Consider the following 19,703-nt stretch of genomic DNA (forward strand, 5'->3'; position numbering starts at 1 on the left):
TACTTTAACACATTATTTTAACATACTATAGTTATCAAACATTTCAGTTCAATTATCACCCATTATGAAACAAATCCTTTTGTGTAAATGTTCTGGCTTAATGACAATGGCATACTTTACCCAGGTGGGCATTACATACTGTTGGTGGATGAAGTGAAATTTCTCCCTTCACTGTACAAGTGCTTTGAGATAATAGAAGGCACTAAATACATTCAATCAATCAATAGAGAATTCATATTCATGCACTTCATGCACTTGAAAAAATCTACTTCTATAATCTTAATTTTACCATATAAATGATGGTCAAAATAATTCAGTAATTTTCTTATATATAAGAAATAATTTAAGAATTATAAATATATGGTACCATATTAGGAACCAATTAAGTAAAACTAATTTAACCTGCTGCTGGGTGAGCCTTACCAAGATTTCAACTTTATTCAAGCAGATTTTTAGTTCTCTGCCTCCCATATGTTCCACTACTGGCTGCCAATGGATTGCATGTTTTGAAAGAAGCTGGAACCAATTTAAGATGGACGTGCTTTCCAATTTTAAGTTTACCTCACAGCAGTCATTACAATTTCAGGTTCACTCAGAGAAAATCTTGGGTCACCCATCAGACAAATAAATTCCTTAATCAATTATAAATTATGCCTGTGTTAGCTCTGTGACTCCGCATAGCAGTTCTATGTTGGAAAAGATATGACATGAAAACAGAAATTAATGTATGTAACTGTATTATAAACCACCAACATGGTGACCCACAAGGACTGATGAGTAACAGAGACATACAGACTATTTTAATATTGCTCCAAGCTGTGAGTCTTTGGCTATAAATAGATGGTCCAGAGGAGTGAACACTGTCGCAAAAAAATGAAGAGGAATAAAAATGCTTTGGATAAAAGCATCAGCTAAATAACATGCAATGAAATGCAACCTAAATATCTTCACAATGATGAAAGGGCATGTTTTCCCCCTTCTACTGTTTTAAGCGTTGATATTTGTTTACATAAAGTTTTACATTTATAGCATATGCAATTATAGCAATGCATTTACAATTCTAATGGAAATGAATTCAGCGAGAGCCCCCAAAAGCCTACCTTATAAATGAATGGTTTGCCCAATGAAGGCCTGCCCAATCCTGTTCCTGGAGATCTACATGTACCAGCCTATAGGTTTACATTTCAACCCTCATTTGGCACATCTGATTCTATTCTACTAATTAGCAGTTCAACAAAATGCCTAGCTGTTGAATGAGGTTTGCTTTGTTCGGGTTGGACTGAAAACCTGCAGGATGGTAGATCTCCAGGAACAGGATTGGGTAGCCCTGGAAGACCAGTATTTCCAATTAAATATATTTTATGGCTTTATATTCTCATAAAACAGCAACCAGTTAAAACCCAAGAAATCAGCTGAGGTGAGGCGAGCTCTCTAGGATCAGGGCAGGGATCCTTGTCATAGAGCGTTCTCCACCCTCCTGAAGCATGAATGGAACATGAAGGGGCCCTGGCTCTGCTGTGTATTGTGAGTGGGGGAGTGTTGTTCATGTGCAGTCAAGCTGAGAAGGAGCTGAGTGAGAGAGTCTCTCTGTGCTGGTGCTGCCTCGAACTGCCTCTCAAACAAAAACAGACTTCAGGGATGCTCTCCCCCTCCAGAAAAGATGACCTAAATACTGATACAGATCAGGCAAAGGAAAGCAGCAAAGGGTTTGCTTTTTTTAAAGCTTTGGATGATGTCTATGTACCGGCTTGATAATTGATTAAATGAACTGGAGAGTGTGTGTGTGGGTGTGTATGTGTGTGTGTGTGTGTGTGTCTGCATGCGCACACCTATTTTTGATGTTTGTTTGAATAAATGCTTTCAGTTTTAAACTTCAATTAATCCTTCCAATGCACAAACTAGCCTCATGCCCTGACCTGAAAGTGCTTTTGAAGTAAGCATTTCAAAAGTCACTACTACTAACTGTTCTACATAAGTTAGATGAGAGCTCATTAATCCCACTATGTGGCATTGGTCTTTATATATGTATTCTTTATTATATAGAATGTTAAGCTTAAGGTCTCGGAAAGTAGGTTCTTTACAGTTTTCAAAGATCTTGAATTCATTTCTCAGTCACTAAAAAAGTACTACAAAAGTGGATAAAAGAGGAAGACAACAGACGTTGGAGGGGGAGAGGGAAAGGATGAATTTGTGTTGCCATTCAACATCGATGTTGGATGCCTGGCTATATCAGCTGCCAGGGATGGATCCGGCATGCACCGAGGTTCTTTCCCCAGTTTATACCAAGAGAGGATTTATGGTGTGATGTTAAGAGCATGTGGCCAAATGAAGTAGACCGGGTAGATGAACACCAGCATTACTGTGCCGTGTCTCCCAATTTCTATTTTTACTGCACATGACTTTGTTTAATTGGTGAAATACTTTTGAAAAAAATAAAGACCACCCATCTTATTTCAAAATGTCCACATAAGTCCACATTGTCTGAGGAAGATGGTGAGGGAGGCCATAAAGAACCAAAGGATCACAGTTTAAGAATTGGTTGCATCTTGGGGTCACCAAGTCTCAAACAGTGACAGTGGTTTTGTGTTTCATTTGGCGTTTTGCCTCTGTGGCACAAATGCCACGAAACAAGAAAAAATACTTGCAAGGTTCCAACAGTATTGGGCAGCCGCATTGCATTTTTGCCTATAACCATCCATTGTGGTTTACTGTTTGCTTTTCACACAACCTCCACCAGGTGGCAAATGTGAGCACAGCTATCATGAGCCCACCCTTGCCGGCGTGATGGATTTAATTTTACCCACAGTAACAGATAGTAAAAATACTTTCATTGCATATGTTATTGATCTCACTCTGGTAGGCTGGTACAACAAGAGTACGTTACTTTAGCTACTAACCACTTTTCATCCATTTCTTTGATGACGGACTCACAAAACAAAAAAATGCAAGCTAAATTCCAAACAAGTTTCCTGAAAAATATATTCTGACAATGATCATTTTGGATAGGCTTTTACATGAATATATAAACAATTTGCCTTTGCGATTGTATTCCATGAGTAAGCAAAATGCGCTAACAAAAGAGACAAATAACACTAACACTAACACTGACATTATAGACTGTGCTGAAAATCTGATAACTGTATTTTTACATTAAAATAACTGCAACACAATAAATGCAAGTGATTTCTGCGTGACAGTATCATTGAGTGACTATGAATGCACAGTAGTTAGCCGTGGCTTTGTTTAATTGGTCAAATACTTTTGGACAAGTATTAATAATTATGTATAGACTCATATGAATACATATAGAGTATATATCTTCTTCTATACTGTTATCCAGAACAACATACAGCAGGCCTATATGAATGAGATCATAGCAATATACACAGAAAACTCCTGTATGCTATGTACTGACACGGTTTGTGGGTAACCTATGCTAAGAGTGATACGATAAGATATATGGTCCCAAATAGGACACATTCAACATGTTGGGAATACAGAATTCTTCAGAAAAGTGCAAATTAAGTATATTGCCTCTAACTTTAATATGCAAAATCGCAAATACACTTTACAGTGCAATTCTCTAAGATTATTCATTTTTTGAGAGGTTTGAATCTTAAACAAACTGCCCAACGGTGAGTGCATGTTGTTTGACGTACAGTTGACATTGTACATGGCTGTAGCATGTTGTCAGAGATCTGTGCTGATACCTTGCAGGCTGATGTTAGTGTTAGGACTGAACAATTTCATTTTTTTATGAAGTTTTTATGAAGTTTTTTATGATTAATACTACATAATGTTAGCTGATCTTTAACTATTAGAATATGGCTGTCAGGTGGAGTGTGGACTCCCCCTACACATACAGGGTCCTCCTTGCACTTAACTCTACTTCTTGATATTGACTAGAATGACATTCACACTCCTGTTCAATGTAAACATTGAACTGAAAACACACTGTAGCAGTCAAACGCAGTGCAATATTCCTACTGCTGTGCGTGACATTAGAATACATTACAATTACTTAGCAGGCACTCTTATCCAGAGGGACATACAGTACAGGACGGAACATCAGTGTAACTCTCAAGGAAACAGAAATGTGGTATCACCAAAAAGGTACCAAGGACCATTATGATTAATAAGCATAATATTAGCCTATAGCAAACAGCAATTTGTATGAGAAGACAAGAAAGTGGCACTCGACAGAACTATACTAATAACATTATCCAAAAGGAAATCCAAAGAAAAACAAAAAACATGACACATGGTTTTCATTTGATCCTCCTGTAAATGTTGCTGATCTTCGGATAACCTCTGATTCAGTATCTCTTGTATCATGTATGAAATAAATGTCTTAATTCGCTTCAAATCGCCTTTTCCATTTCTATGTGAACTATCTGTCATAATAATTTGCAGAAGAAATGCAATTTGGTTGTAATTAAAGGACATTTATGTGACACTGCACACAGACACTGCACCCAGAGTGAAGCATATTTATAATTGAAACTGGAGGTCTACTTCAATTATAACTATAATGCACATGTACTTTGGGGCAATTTTACATTGTGATGATGTGTTGGCAGATGAATGGGGCTGATAATTGCTAAAATGAAGCCCAGTGGAGTCTATACTGAGAAGAGCAGTCTGTTGAAAGAGAAATGACACACAGTCCACACTGTCATATCTGGAAGAGCCATGTGACTGGTTGCCATGGGAATGATCCAGATTCCCAGCTCATCCAAATGCTTTGCATCTTTGTAATCCTGGCTTTATAGTTACAGCTACTAATAAGTTGAAAAGGTTACATTCCAGAGCAAGCCATTCAACCGCTTCCATAATCCTATAATCCACAATGTTTCTTAAATCATGTCCATTCTCATGAGCATTCATGTTTTTTACCACTCTATATATCTTTTCATAATTCATCATACTTATGTTGTGCATCCTACTTGACTGGAATATATTTAGACCATCCATGTGGTAACTGTGTCCAGGAATCCCACAGTGCAACACACAATAGGCTATTGCTCATGGATGTTAGCCATTGGCCAAGACTCTCCCATCTCTTTCTGTAAAAGTGACTCCTCTGATTTTAGTGTATCTTATGTTTTCCTTCTATCAGCTCAGAGCCTCATGCCTCAGAGTCAGGCATACTCCCTTCCCCATCAGCCCTCAGTCAGGCATACTCCCTTCCCCATAACCCCTCAGTCAGGCATACTCCCTTTCCCATAACCGCTCAGTCAGGCATACTCCTTTCCCATAAGTCATCAGAGTCAGGCGTACTCCTTTCCCCATAACCCCTCAGTCAGGTGCACTCCCTTTCCCATAAACCCTCAGAGTCAGGCATATGCCCTTCCCCATAACCCCTCAGTCAGGCACACTCCCTTTCTCATAAACCCTCAGAGTCAGGCATATGCCCTTCCCCATAACCACTTAGAGCCAGATTTACTAAGGAAACAGTTGCAACGCAAAAACATTTGCTCTATTGTGACTTGTTTGTGGTCGCTGTTACTAACAAATTAAAGATTTGACTTTCTAAGACTGTTACTAATTATGCAGTCAAATAAATTAAATGCCCTCATTCACAATTTTGCAGTAGGAAACACCCAAAAACCTCAGAAATATGGCATGCTTACACATCCAAATTACAAGGTGCTGAGAATAGGTATAGTGCTGCCACAAAGAAAAAGAAAACTGAAATTTACAGATCAGGAAATGTGCTGTATAGGTAGGTAGTCAAATAGTCAATAGCGTATTACAGCATGTGATTACAATTTGTGCCTGATTTGTGTAGCCAATGTGTAGTCCCGTTTCCTACGCTGTAGCCTACATCGTAGCCTGACACGCAGCTCCCCAGAAATGTAACTACGCGGCGTGGCGATGCGGTCCATAAGAACTGTGATTGGTCCGCTTGGAGCATCGCATTATGCATTTCCGGCTGCTCCGCCATTGATCAGTTTCAGTTGCCTGTGCTGTGTCCTAAACCGAAATCAGTTGACTTGATGCCTCGTTGCCCGATTAGTAATCTGTCCTTCAAAAGAAGGCGACTTCGGAGGTGTGTCCGCAGCATGCGATTGAGACGCACTTTGAAGGCAGAAAGTTGTCAGAGTGAAAGTACACTGATTATGTGTTGCGTAATTACAAGCAATTTAGCTGGCTAGCTCACGGAGGTTTAAACATTACATATATTATTTTAGTGTGCTGAGCAAGTAAAATGTTAATAGTATAAAGTATAACTAAAACAAAATGTTGAGGTCATTGTGTACTTGCACTTGTGGAAAAGCTCTTTTACAGTTCTTTGTGAACTCCGCCGCTGTTTTCAGCCGCCATTTGTTAAGATCCATACAGTTAATCGCAAATGATTATGGTATATAATGACGATGAAAACTAGTGTTTTGGTGGTGTCACTGCAGGGCGAAGCAGACCCCAACACACAAGTATAAATGTTCTCAATGGCGTAGGGTACTTGTGTAGGCTACACTATAGCCTCCGCATAGACTCGACGCAGAACTATAAATCAGGCTTTACAGTTCAATTGCTGAGATATGACAAGTTATATGCTTCCTAGTTTTCCAACCGATTTGATCCTATTTTGTGAATAATTATTACTGCCATGGATGTGCGTAGCCTACAGCCAAGGACCCTTCACCTGGCATCATGCATTTCAGTTATAGGCTACATAGGCTATACATAAAAAATATAGCAGTTCTACAAATTACCAGGCAAAGAAATCGCAATTAATGCATGCTTTGGTAAATCAGATCGGATATTTTTACGTCTGAAAAGCAGATGCAGTCCTTTAGTAAAGACAGGCATACCCCATTTCTCAGTTCCTCAGAGCCAAACATACTCCCTTCTCCGTAAGCCCTCAGAGTCAGGAATACTCCCTTCCCCATAAGCCCTCAGAGTCAGCCATGCTTCATTTCTCCTAACTCATCAGAGTCAAGCATACGCCCTTATCCAAGTTCCCTCAGAGTCAGGCATAGCATACATAAGGTTAGAGCTAAAGTTAAGCACTTTAGGACTGCAAAACACTAAGGACTCCAAAGTCATTCAAGGTATTGTAGTTGTTTCTCTTGGAAACCTGAAAAAATGGGCAATATATTGTTACTGTACACTGTAGGTTTGTGCTATGCTCAATCAACCTGTATTGCTGATAGCCCTAAAGTCATTATTAATAGACATCTGACTAAAATATGTCCTTTAAAATAAGTCCTTTGCATTGTCCAATTGGCCTCATTTACTATTAAAGCTCTTCTTCTGGTGTGAGAGAACATATAATCTGCATATCTGATTATTAGAGCTTTAGCAATGAACAGGAACTGGAGTGATGAGCCAACAAATGCACTGTGTGCATTTATCTTTTCTGCATGAATATACCAATAAATTCTCATTTTCGCCTGATTGATTGCCTTATAGATCACATTTCCGTGCGTACATATGTAGGCGCAACATATTGATTTATCACAGTAGTTTCTACAACTGTATTGCCAAATGTAAGAATTTCAAAACACTTTATATGCTGTGGCCTCTTCACCGCACTGATAAATGCAAGCGATGTGAACAGAAGGATTCATTCTGTTTGAATCCGCACCAACACGTCCAGATCTCACTTTTCTGATCTGCATCAGTGTTATTGCACTACAGGCTGACAGATGCAGCCGGATACATATTTTTCCAATTTATGCCTCCTATATTATAAAAATCCCTAACAATTAATCTGTTTCTCGGGAACACGATGCTGCGATTGTGACTGGAATAGCAATTTGCCACTGAAAAGGTAATCTGTTTTTCTCTTCCATAACTGTCCTAGAACACGGTGTATGGAAAAGAGCATGTCTATCATCCCCCATGTCACTGTTGCTGGCAGAAATGTTCTACGGCTATTGTGGTTCCCACTGAGTGTTTCAGATGTAAATACTGCCCGGCAGTAGCCCAGTGAAAAGAAGAAATGAATAAAAGCTATTTGCTTCCCAAGCATGAAGACGTGTAGTAATACGTTGACTAGATTCTACTAATGACCCCATCAATTTTCTAGAACATTTATATGTGATGTAGTGCCTTCTTAAACCAAGGTACAGATTAAAGTCTGTTTAATAGACCTGCAATGATTTTCTGCACATGAAGTTAAACAGTGCAAAACAGACCGTTACATGAATTCCAGCAACATACTGGAGTACGTGAGTAACAAAATTATGAATTAAAATAATATTTATCCCACTTTTAAACAAAGATTGGTCACTTTCCTCCATTTATTTTGCCTTTCCATTTGTTTTCTGAAAGACAAGCGTGCTGTGTATTCCCACATAATGCAGTGCTTTGGAGCTCTATAAACTGAATCCGTCTCAACTTTATTTGACTAGGTCCCATCCATTCTCAGTTGAAGGCAGGGGGTGAGAACAGCAGTGTCATGGGTTATTTTTGTTCTAATTATTGTTTCATTGATTTAATGAAAAATGTTATCAAACATCCATGTCACCCCTGTGGAAAAGTAATTGCCCCCTTAGGTTTAATAACTGGTTTCACCACATTTAGTAGCAATTATTGCAACCAAACACTTCCTATAATTTGATCTATCAGTCTGTCATGTAGCTGTGGAGAGATTTTAATCCATGCTTTAAAAAGACATTAACTGCTCTTTTCAGGTACTGCCACATCATCTCTATTTGAATCAAGTCAGGACTTTGACTAGACTAGTCCAAAATCTTTAATTATTTTCAGTCCAAATTGTATTTTGGATTATTGTCTTGTTACATAACCAAATTAGGCTTCAGATTCAGCTCATGGACAGGTATCCAGCCATTCTCCAGAGCAGAATTGATAGTTCTGTCAGTAATGACAAGTTGTCCAGGTTCCAACTGTTCTCCATTTGGAGACAATAGCTCTCACTGTGGTCTCAGTGCCTTAGAAATGGCTTTGTAACCCTTTCCAGCATTTTTTCCTCATTTCTTCTAGAGTTTCCTTTGATCGTGACAGACCACACCTCTGAATTTGTCTGAATTAAAGCAGCTCTGCAAAGAAAAGTGGGCTAAAACACCTCCACAGCAATGTGAAAGACTATCAAATTATAGGAAGTGTTCAACTGCAGCAATTGCTCTTAACCCCTCAGGCCCTGGGCCAGGAAGGGATTGTTTTAGCATTCATTCCTTTTTCAGGGTGCATATTGTTTTACCACGGTTCTATCTATATAACCTATTTTAAGATGCCATTGTTTTAGCAACAACAGTTCCTTATTTTCTAGCATGTGGGTGGTAAAACAAGCGAGGGGGGAACCTCACCTTCTCTGCATTGGAAATCCATATTACAAGATATGTCTATGTCACTGTCCTTTTCACAACAATGGTCCAGCAGACCAAATGCATAATATTTTGTCATTCTGAAAAAACTTTGAGAAACATTGATCAAATATCCATTGTTTACTTAGAATTTCTCTGGAAGAATTATCGTTGTCCGTTTCACCATTGTATACTTCTACAAAAGTACTATTATTAAATGAATTGCTATTATCTACATTTTGTATAGGCTCTCGCAAACACAATGAGCCCAAGTACGACCAGAATTGGTAATGAAGTTGCAGAGAAAATGCACAACCCCCATCCCTGTGTAAGAAAATTCAGTATAACTTCAGTTCATCAAAGAACCAACTATGGGCATGTTATTGAAGTGACGACTAAAAAGTATTGAGGACTTCCTTTGCAGGAGTATATTTGAGGTAGACAGTGAAAACACAGTTGATTCCACAATAGAGGGCATTTTCAGTGACGTGACCCCATTTTATATTGGTGAAGATCTAAATACTTTCTCAAAATATTTGATTACTATTGACTATGCTTATAAATAAGGAGCCAGCCTGCTTTTAGCATGTGTAACTCTGAGCAATTGTCTACTCCCTAGTCCGGAGCCGTTTGTATTACATGTGTGTCTATGTGAATCCAGTCCCAGGTTTTTGTTATTCCCTCATCATTGTATGATTGCCCTTTCATGTGTCTCACCTGATGTTTATTTGTTAGACCGCTCTCACTCCCATGCCCTGCCTAGGTTGTCACATTCCCCTGTGTATTTATGCCTGTCATTTTCAGTTGCTCTTTGCTAGTTTGTCTTGTCCCATTTTCCGAGTCTGCCCTTGTATTCCTTTCCCCTGGTTCTAGCCTTTTTCGGCTACCTCGTATCCTGTCTGTTTTTCTGTGCCCTGATTTTTGCATTCTCTAGTTTTTGATATCAGCCTGTTTTGGATTTTGGAATTGTACTTTCGCTGGTTTGGTCTGTCTCCTTGGTTTTTGAACTCTGCCTGTTTCACTATTACGCCTTGCCTGCCCCATATGTACACGTCTGCCTGGATTACGACCATTGCCTGTTTTTGGATTACATATTGGATCTTCCTTCTCATTAAATCTGCCATTGGTTGGGGGACACTTGGTTCCTCTGTCCCCCAAACCTGACAGACAGGTATGGGAAAGTGCAAACACTTTTTTCAGGATAAAAAAAAAGTTGTATTGTTTAGTAAGCAAAATGCAGTATTTTACACCTCTTAAGACCCATAATATCGAATATATTTAGTTTCCATATGTCCTTTTGGAGGCTTTTTTGGAAAACTGCCTAGACATACAGAAGATTAGAAAAAACGATGTTTCACACTTTCACTGTGTTTGAGCTTCTGTGTTTTAGTAATATGTTGAGTAATTGTTGGGGACAAGAATTACCATTCAGAAGAGACCAGGATTATGAATGTAGTCAAAAGGGTTCAAGAATAGTAACCATTTTAGTTTGTGTATGGCATTTTCAAGCTTGTATCAAGAAAAAGGGGCGATACGTAAGGGGTTAAAGGTGGTGCAACCAGTTTTTAAGATTAAGGGAGCAATTGTCTTTTCACATGGGTGATTTTGGTGTTAATAACTGTGATAACTAACTTAAAAATGAAATGGTAATTTCTCAGGTTTACTCGGGTTCCATTTTTCTAATATAACAATTTCTTTAAAGATCTGAAACCATTCTGTGTGAAAAGTACAAAATAATAGAGGTAATCAGGAAGGGAGCACTGTACTTTTATATTATGGGAGTCATCAACTCATTATCAGAGTGTTGGCACTTGGCAGGCTCTTCTTTTCCTGCTCTTACAGTAGCAGTGTTCACTGGAGAGCCACAGCTCATCAGTTCAAGTTGGAATTAATTGATCTTTGCTTTTCAACTGAAGCCACAACTTGGAGTACTGGCTGTCTCTGAGGGCCAGACATACTAAACACTTCTATATTAAAGTTACCCAACATTCTGCCTGTATTACCAAAGAGTAAGTGCTGATCAAGGAATCTAGGTAAGCTCATGAAATATAAGGTTAGGATATCAACATGGAAACACTGGTCATAGTTCAGACTACTTGGAAGCTTCATGAATACGGGCTGGCCTAATTCTCAGGCTTTAATGATTTTATACAACTGTCAGGGTTATTGATCAGAGTGCTTACTGATTAGCCCCCTTGATTTTTTTTTTTTACCAGTCAAGGTGGATGAATTTCGGCAATGACCTTAGGGCAGTAAACTAGATATTCTTGAATATGGCATAGCACAAACGCCTTTAAACTGTGGGACTGGATCCTGGCTTCATATATTTATAGGAAGTGTGTCAGCCCAAGAGTGTCAAGCCTATGATAAACTATCCAAGAACTAAAGTAATCTGAGTCAGATCTGGAGCAAGGTGTTCTACAGACATTGCATATACTGTAATGCACTGTGATGACAGGGGGGTTTTGTCATTTAGCCTAAAGATAGTGTTGTAATGAGGCGTTTAATTACTGTAAGTAAGCTGGGGTGGGGAGGGGGGTCAATCAGTAGAACCCACTCAGTGTCTGTTCAAGGGTCAATAAAATACTTTAATCCAAAGTATTAATTGTTAATAAGTATTAATCCCAAGCAAGATGCTTTGGGATCTCTTTAAAATGTGCCCCACCAGCCTTTCGTAGTTAATCTACAATTTGCTTCAGGGCGGCACGGTGAAGAAGTGGTTATCACTGTTGCCTGCAAATGACTACACTGAGGATAAAAACAATTCCACAGGGGATACATACTAATTATAATTAGGGGTCCAAGCAGGAAGTGCTGGAACCCTATTGTAAAAACTCTAGAGGTATGAAACTTTGCCGATATGTTCCTATCCTCCCCCACTGCCCAGGTTATTGCAATTACACCTGATGGCTGGTGGCGCTGTGGCCTAGCCATTTACGCTTTTGTCCAAAACTCCTGAACTGTGTGGTCGAGAATCAAAACTGTTATTTCCTCTGATTCCTTGGCTTATCGCGAACAATCCAAATTTAATTTGCCGCCATTTAAAACATTTAGCTTCTTCTACAAATGTAATTTAATTTTCACCAAATTTTCACTGAAAATAGTTATGACTATTTATTTTTTTTATGTTCCAAACCATGTGTTCATGACAGGTCAATTAAAGGATAAGCACCAGATTTTTTAAAAATTACTACACCCACCAAATGAAAGAAGTTATCCTATTTTATAATTTACAACATTTAAAATCATTATTTTATTGACATAGCTCTAAGAGATGTAATCAGCTACTGTTTTTGCCCTGCCCCTTTTTCAGCAAACTTTGAAAAGAACAGAATATGTAATTTTCGTCATGAAATATATGGTGGAAGTACGATGCTGTTATTAGCTTTCTATCATTGCAAAATTAGCATTGTTCGCTGCACCACTGCGATCATCCATGGTAACGTTACATTGGTTAGAAATTCTGTTGGATTCGAGGGCAAGAACTCGTGCTAGAGCAGTGCACAATTAAAGCCAAAAGATGTGTCCTCGGTACAGACTAGTACAGATTATTTGCGTCCTTGGAGTAGTCCTGTCTGGAGGCGTTGTAGGTTGTCTGCAATACGTGCACATCAAGGCAGATGGTGGCAAACACAGGGTGGCTCCTTGGCAGCTCTGAAGGGTCTGGTCATACTCGCTGTAGCAGAAGCTTTCCACAGAAGATGATATAGGTGTGCAAGCAGCGTAGGCACACATAGTATAAGATTACATTTTACAACCTGTGTGCAATGGGCAAGCTGATCATGGCAGCAAGGGATATTTTTTAATCACAATGCTTGGTGAGCTTATCCAGCTAACCTTGTAACCCCATTGGGTGATATACTGTAATGTTACCCACCTATGCAAAACTAACAAGACAATGTATTAATTTAAAAACTGCTGCTATAGCTAAGCTCCAGCTAGTCATACTAGTCTCTAAAGCACAGGTGTCAAACTCCAGTCCTGGAGGGCCGCAGTGTCTGCTGGTTTTCGGGTTGTTCCCGGGACCTGTGGTTCATTTAAGTCTTTGATTGGCTAAAGAATCCACACACCTTGATTTCAAGGCCTTAATTGATAGCTGATTGAAAGGCAACCACAAAAACCTGCAGACACTGTGGCCCCCTGGGAATTTAGTTTGACACCCCTGCTCTAAAGCGTAGCAAAACTAGGTCCTACACCTCCAATGAATAACAACATCAGCAACCATTTTTATTTTCCGCCATTTTGTAACACAGTTTTAGAAAGTTTGACCAGCTTTAGCGGTCAGTTCATCTGACAGCTGAGTTCTGTGAGATATTCCTGCCACAGGAAGAACAAAATTCATCAGCCAAACATCCAAATTATCTATGTCCTCACATACTGTCTTTAAAAAACATTTGAAAAAATATCTAATGTCTACCTAATCTGCTACTCAATATTCATCTCAGTTATTTGTTTCTCTTCTTGATGTATCATCCCATGTTTAGTCATCATCCTATGTTGTCTTTTTTTTTTTTTCTCATATCATCCTATATTCAATCATCATCCTATGTCTGTTTCTTCTTTTTCGTATCATCCTATATTCAATCATCATCCTATGTTGTCTGTTTCTTCTTTCTTATATCATTTTATGTTTAATCATCATCCTATGTTGTCTGTTTCTTCTTTCTTATATCATTTTATGTTTAATCATCATTCTTTGTTGTCTGTTTCTTCTTCCTTATATCATCTTATGTTTAATCATCACTCTATGTTGTCGGTTTCTTCTTTCTTATATCATCTTAGTAAGTAGTAAGTGTTGGTTAGGTGTGGAGCTCTGTACAAGCCTGTTAGGGCTTCGCTCCCACCTTGCACAGATTTGTACTAAAATTTGTGCTAAATAAATAAACTAAACTAAACTATCAGTTAGTGTACCACATGTGCATTACAAAATTGTTGTATGACAAGGGTGGCACAAACCTGTAGACAATATTATTCATGAAAAAAGTGCCCTCTGATTACAAAAGGTATTGGATGTTTTGCTAACATTGTGATATTAGGAGCAGGTTAGGTGAAAGAAGGAGAAGAAAATCTAATTAGAGCTCATTGCCTCTGAAGAGACATAAAAAGCTGTGATCTGTTAAACGATCCTCAGTGGACCATGGGTTGAGCCATAAAGGGTGGCTTCGTCTTATTTTATCAGAACAAAATGTAATTTAGAGTAAATCTATGGCTGTTTCATCACATAAACAAGGTTCCTGGGTGAGACCTTTTCATTTCAAAAGGACTATGCCAAGAATAATTGTCAAACACATGGCGCCTTATCAGAAATGTTGACGATTGCCCTCAGCTTGCCTGCTGTTATTGCATATAGAATATACACAGTTAAGATTAGCATATTTACAGTACATTGCCTCATTTTGATCTTGTTGCAAGATGTCATAACCTTGCAAGAAAATGCCCTTAAAACACAATACGTGAAGAAATGTGGACATATTACTTGTGTATGTCCTATATGCAAAATTACCAATCATGCTGAGTGCCTCTGTCACAGTGTTCAATACCTTTCATCATTTCAAGATAAAATGCTAAAAATAATTATTCAACACATGCCATCATAGTGAAAGAGGCAACAGATGTCTTCGCCATTCATTCTGTTATGTTTCCTCCTCATTACGATTAAGATTTGCATCTGAACATGACTCAGTTTTGTATTTTTGCATATGATGTCACAATTCTGCAGAACAAAACTGTAATGCACAAACAAAAAAATAAGTAAAGCCATGGAAGTTATGACATGGTGTTGAATACATTATATATTCTGTAATGTACTTTTTTGAGATTTGTGGTGGCTGTGTCATCACAGCAGCAGTGTCAGGCTATGTGAGCATGCAACATTATGAATGGCTGACGGCTCTGCTATATAAAAAATGCATTGCACATTAATAGACTGTAAAGTTATATAAATGTGAGTTATTACACATAACTGACCTATGATTTACAGCCTTTAGATGTACTGCGCAACAGCACTGACTCTGCTGTTTGCCTTTGCCAATATTATAAACTGTAGAAAATATAATGGAAAAGCTTTAGAAAAGCAATAGAAGAGCTTTATAAAATCTAGTTTTCACCCAAGAAGCATTTTCTTCCTAGTCGTTGAAATGATAGGCTCCAATGACTGCATAATAATCACCAAATAATTACTTTTTTCTTTCCCTCTCTCTCAAATATCTCCCTGTGGCTGCTTCAAAAGCAGCTCACGGTAGCTAGAATATGCAGTTGGACGGGGAAGGGTGTGTGTGTGTGTGTGTGTGGGGGGGGGGGCATTTTCAGCACCCCCCTACAAAAAATAGTCCCGCGTCTATGCCAGGAAGGACTAACATCTTCATTCATTGCAGCATCCAAGACAGTGTTCCTCAACTGTGGCCTTGATCCAAGCCATAGTGTCACCTGGTACTCATAAACCATGCAAATCAACTGCTTAATTAATCAGTTACATGCTGAGAAGAAGAACCAGAAAACACTCTGGATCTCTAAGGCCAGAGATTAGGCCTTACTGCTCTACAATTTTATGTGACCATTTTACATTAACATGACAACTGTGTTAAAGATTTACGGCCCGATTTACTAAGCATATGTGAAACCTTTTAGCACGAACAAAACTAATAACACAGCAAATGACTGTGCATAAAAATATGTTACTGTAGGCTACATTCAGTTACACTTTACTTTGTCTGGAGTTATTTTTGTGTACCACTAAGGCAGTTAGCACAAGGAGACAATAGGACCCCAAATAACAAGAGGAGTTTTTATTGTGCAATATGGTGGGAAGTATCCTTAGCATTTCTCTGTAGACTCTAGCAAGTCCAGTTATTTGTTGCACTTTGTAATTGCTGGCCACAGTCAAAGCAATATATTATCCAGGGTACCAATTTATGAGTCAGGTAGATGAATAAAACAATTTTGGCCAACATGAAATATTTCGGGATTTTTAAACATTACTTTCAAACAAAAACTTGCAGTTAACCTCAGTGCAGATTATCTTTGGTCAAGTGAATCATATTGGAATGGCCCATATAAATGACAGGCCTCCACAGATTGAAAAAACCTAATGAAAAATTATGTTTGCAGTTTATACTTAGCAAATAATGTGCATGGGCTCAATTTTCTATTCATGGTAACAAATTCCCTGTTTGGCAATGCACGTTCTATGACATCAGAGGACATAAATTGTGATCTAAAATAAAGTAAATAATCTCTCCCTTCGGATATGTAGGTCTTGTGTGTTTGGTTTTCGAGCGTGTAATTTACGTAGATGCTTTCAAGCCAGCAGCAGCTGCCATACTGATAACTGTGGGCTGGCTAACACTGTAGTAGAAATATTTCAGAGGCCACACTCCATTACTGAACCATTAGCAGAATTATTCCCCATTCTCTGCTTCACTTTGGCTAAAAGAGACCTGAAGGAAAATAAATGGGATGATAAATTCTTCTGGGGTTCAGTCTCTGTACCAAGTAAACAATGCCGGAGAATCCTCTGGGATAACAGTCATGGGGCTGACATTTGAAGTGACAGATTGTGTGGTGAGATGCCTGGCTAATGGCAATGTAAGTAGAGCAGTTTGGAATTGGCAGGATATCACTTAATTCCCACTTTGCTGAATGATAAAGAGACATGCAACAGAAAGGCTTCCGCTATAACCTGAGCTTGTATCCTGGTCCTTGAAGGTACTGGAAAATGTAATTGCCTCAGAACCAGAAGTATATCATATATTACAATGTTCATGTATTTGAGTGCTGTTTGGGTAGCACTCAATAGTTCTGTCTTAGATGGCCTAGATTCTCCTTTCTGAATGGGTTGTTTCTGTGACACTGAACATCCCTCATTAAAGCTGCATTGTGTGAAATCTGCCTCATGACAATACTTGGTTTTCAAAAATGTAATTTACTGCCATTTACGTAGGTGCATTTACTGTCTAAACACCAGTCTGTAAAATGTTTCTTGTGTTCTCCTTATCAATGAGAATAGCTTGAGGTTTTATCCTAAATGCAGTATCAGAATTGGAGCTTGTAAGGAAAGTATTTTTTGCCACACCATTGCTAGATTTTTTTGCACCTGCTTTCTTTAAGTCATCTGTTGTCCCTAACATTGTTTTTATGATGAGTATTCAGAGTATTTTTCTGAAAGGAATTATGTGTGCTGGTTACACAGACCGGTCGAAAAGCTCACAGTTAGATTTCTAATTTTCAGCAAAATATAACTAACAGAAATGGACAACCCATTGTGAATGTAGATATTGGCTCTAGGGCAAATTCCGTATCCTGATGTTACCACTGTGGTGTGTCCTGGAATGCAATGAAGCAAAATATTAAAAGAACCATGCTACAAAACAAACATATTCTGATAATATTTTGCATATTGACACTAATCGAAGTTGATATTATGATGATAATATAAATGGATTTATTAACCTTTATTTATACAGGGTAAGTTGATTGAGCACACATGCTCTTTTGCAGCAATGCCCAGTTAAAGCCCCCCCAAGTAGCCTAACATGCATGTCTCTGGACTGTGGAAGGAAACTGGCGTACGCGGAGGAAACCCACGCAGACACAGAGAGTACATGCAAACTTTAACCCAAGGACCTTCTTGCTGTGAGCCGACAGTGCTATCCACCATGCCGCCAATAATAATATAATATTATAGTCACTGCCTATCAATCAACTGGGAGCTCTGCTATTTCATTGTTAACTGGGTATCATTTGTGTCTTGTGGTGTCCACATGTCAAGCGAAATATTAAGGCCCAAGACTGTTGGTGGTTGGAACAAACCGCAAACAATCAGAGACACACATGCAGGCCAAGTAGGGTTTCTCATACACTCAGCATAGAAACTGTGATGGGTAACCTAGGAAACCACTACCACTTGCCAAAAGCGTCAATTTGCCTCTCAGCTTCTTGGCTTTACTTTTTCCTGTTGTGTTGATTTATTTTTCAGATTAAATAACATCTCCCGCATGGCACTCTAATCCATGAACACATTTTTCCTTTGAGAACCTAACACGAGAAAAGGCATTTTGGAGACACAGGATTATGTTGTTTCTAAAAGTGCTGATAACTATCCTCAGTATCCTCTGTCACTTCTATTTTTGAGCTTAAACCCAAATACCTCCAACCTTTCCTTTGTGTTGTGCTTTAAGGTGCACTAGAATAGAAGAGTATTTTTTTATTGCTGTAAATCCATTGATTAGTAACACATCAAAAACAAACAAAAGGCAATGGTCTTGTACTGCTAATAATAGTTTCTTTAAATTTCAGCCACAAGGCTGTGGTGAGAGTTCCTCAACCTCCAAAAAGGACTGATGTTTTGTAATAGAGTGGGTGAGACAAATTCAGTGAAATATGCGCAAATGCGCTCTGTGAAATACATTGCAGTGAATGAGTCTGTCAGTTAAATGTACTGTTTAAAGTGCTGTGGTAACCATTTTTCAGAATGTATTAAGAAAAAGCAGCGGTTTCAGATGTAAGCCCATCACTTGCTTAGAGGGAGCCCTGTTTTGAAAGCAGAGCCTCTTCTTCTTATTACTGCCAGCTTTATAACTGATGCATGTAGCATATAGTTACACGATGGATGATTAACCAGTTGTAGCAATGCTCAAAGCTCCCAAAACATAAACATCCACCACATTTCTGCTTTAAAAAACCTGAGCAAGTCATATTAATGGCTGCCTTGTATTCATTACCTATTTAAATGCACTGCATGGGTCTTTTCAGTTGAACCAGCCATTTAAGATGATAATAATGTTAGAAAGGTCATTACTTCCTTAATTAAGGCGGTCTCAAAAATTCTGTCTCCACTTTAGCATAATGCTTACAATAACTGTACTGTAGCAGTGCACATTTGTAAAAGTCTGGGAACAAGCTTTTCTCTACAGGGCTTCGAAAATTGCAGGCTGCATCTATTATTTAAGATATTACTATATGTACTGTTTAATACTTGTAAAATGGCTACTTATAAAAATGCTTCATGGAATCATTTACATATTCGTAACAGTTATTTCCCATTTTTCTTCTTCCTATTTTTTCATTTTAGAATTGAAAAATATGCTATGCTCTTAGTGGGTGATGAGTCTGAGTGTGCGTACAAACCCTGTGACAGGATGTGCACTTGTCCACTGAACCTGTGACCATGCCCCCAATGTCAAATGAGCATAGACACTCATGCTGTTGGTAAATTAAACCATGCACAGTTAGTGTAGGCAGACCACATGTATACTTTTTGTATTGGATATAACTGCAACATTGCTGTATTTCTTGGAATGGGTAGAACAGCAATGTAAGTTTTACTGTGTGTGAAACACAAAACACTTTCTTGACTTACATTACTATTGGTTACACCAAAGAGGAAAAAGGCCTTTTATTGGAAATCATGTAAGCTGAAATAACTTTGCAGAC

The sequence above is a fragment of the Conger conger genome, chromosome 5, assembly GCF_963514075.1.
Source record: "Conger conger chromosome 5, fConCon1.1, whole genome shotgun sequence".
NCBI lineage: Eukaryota > Metazoa > Chordata > Actinopteri > Anguilliformes > Congridae > Conger > Conger conger.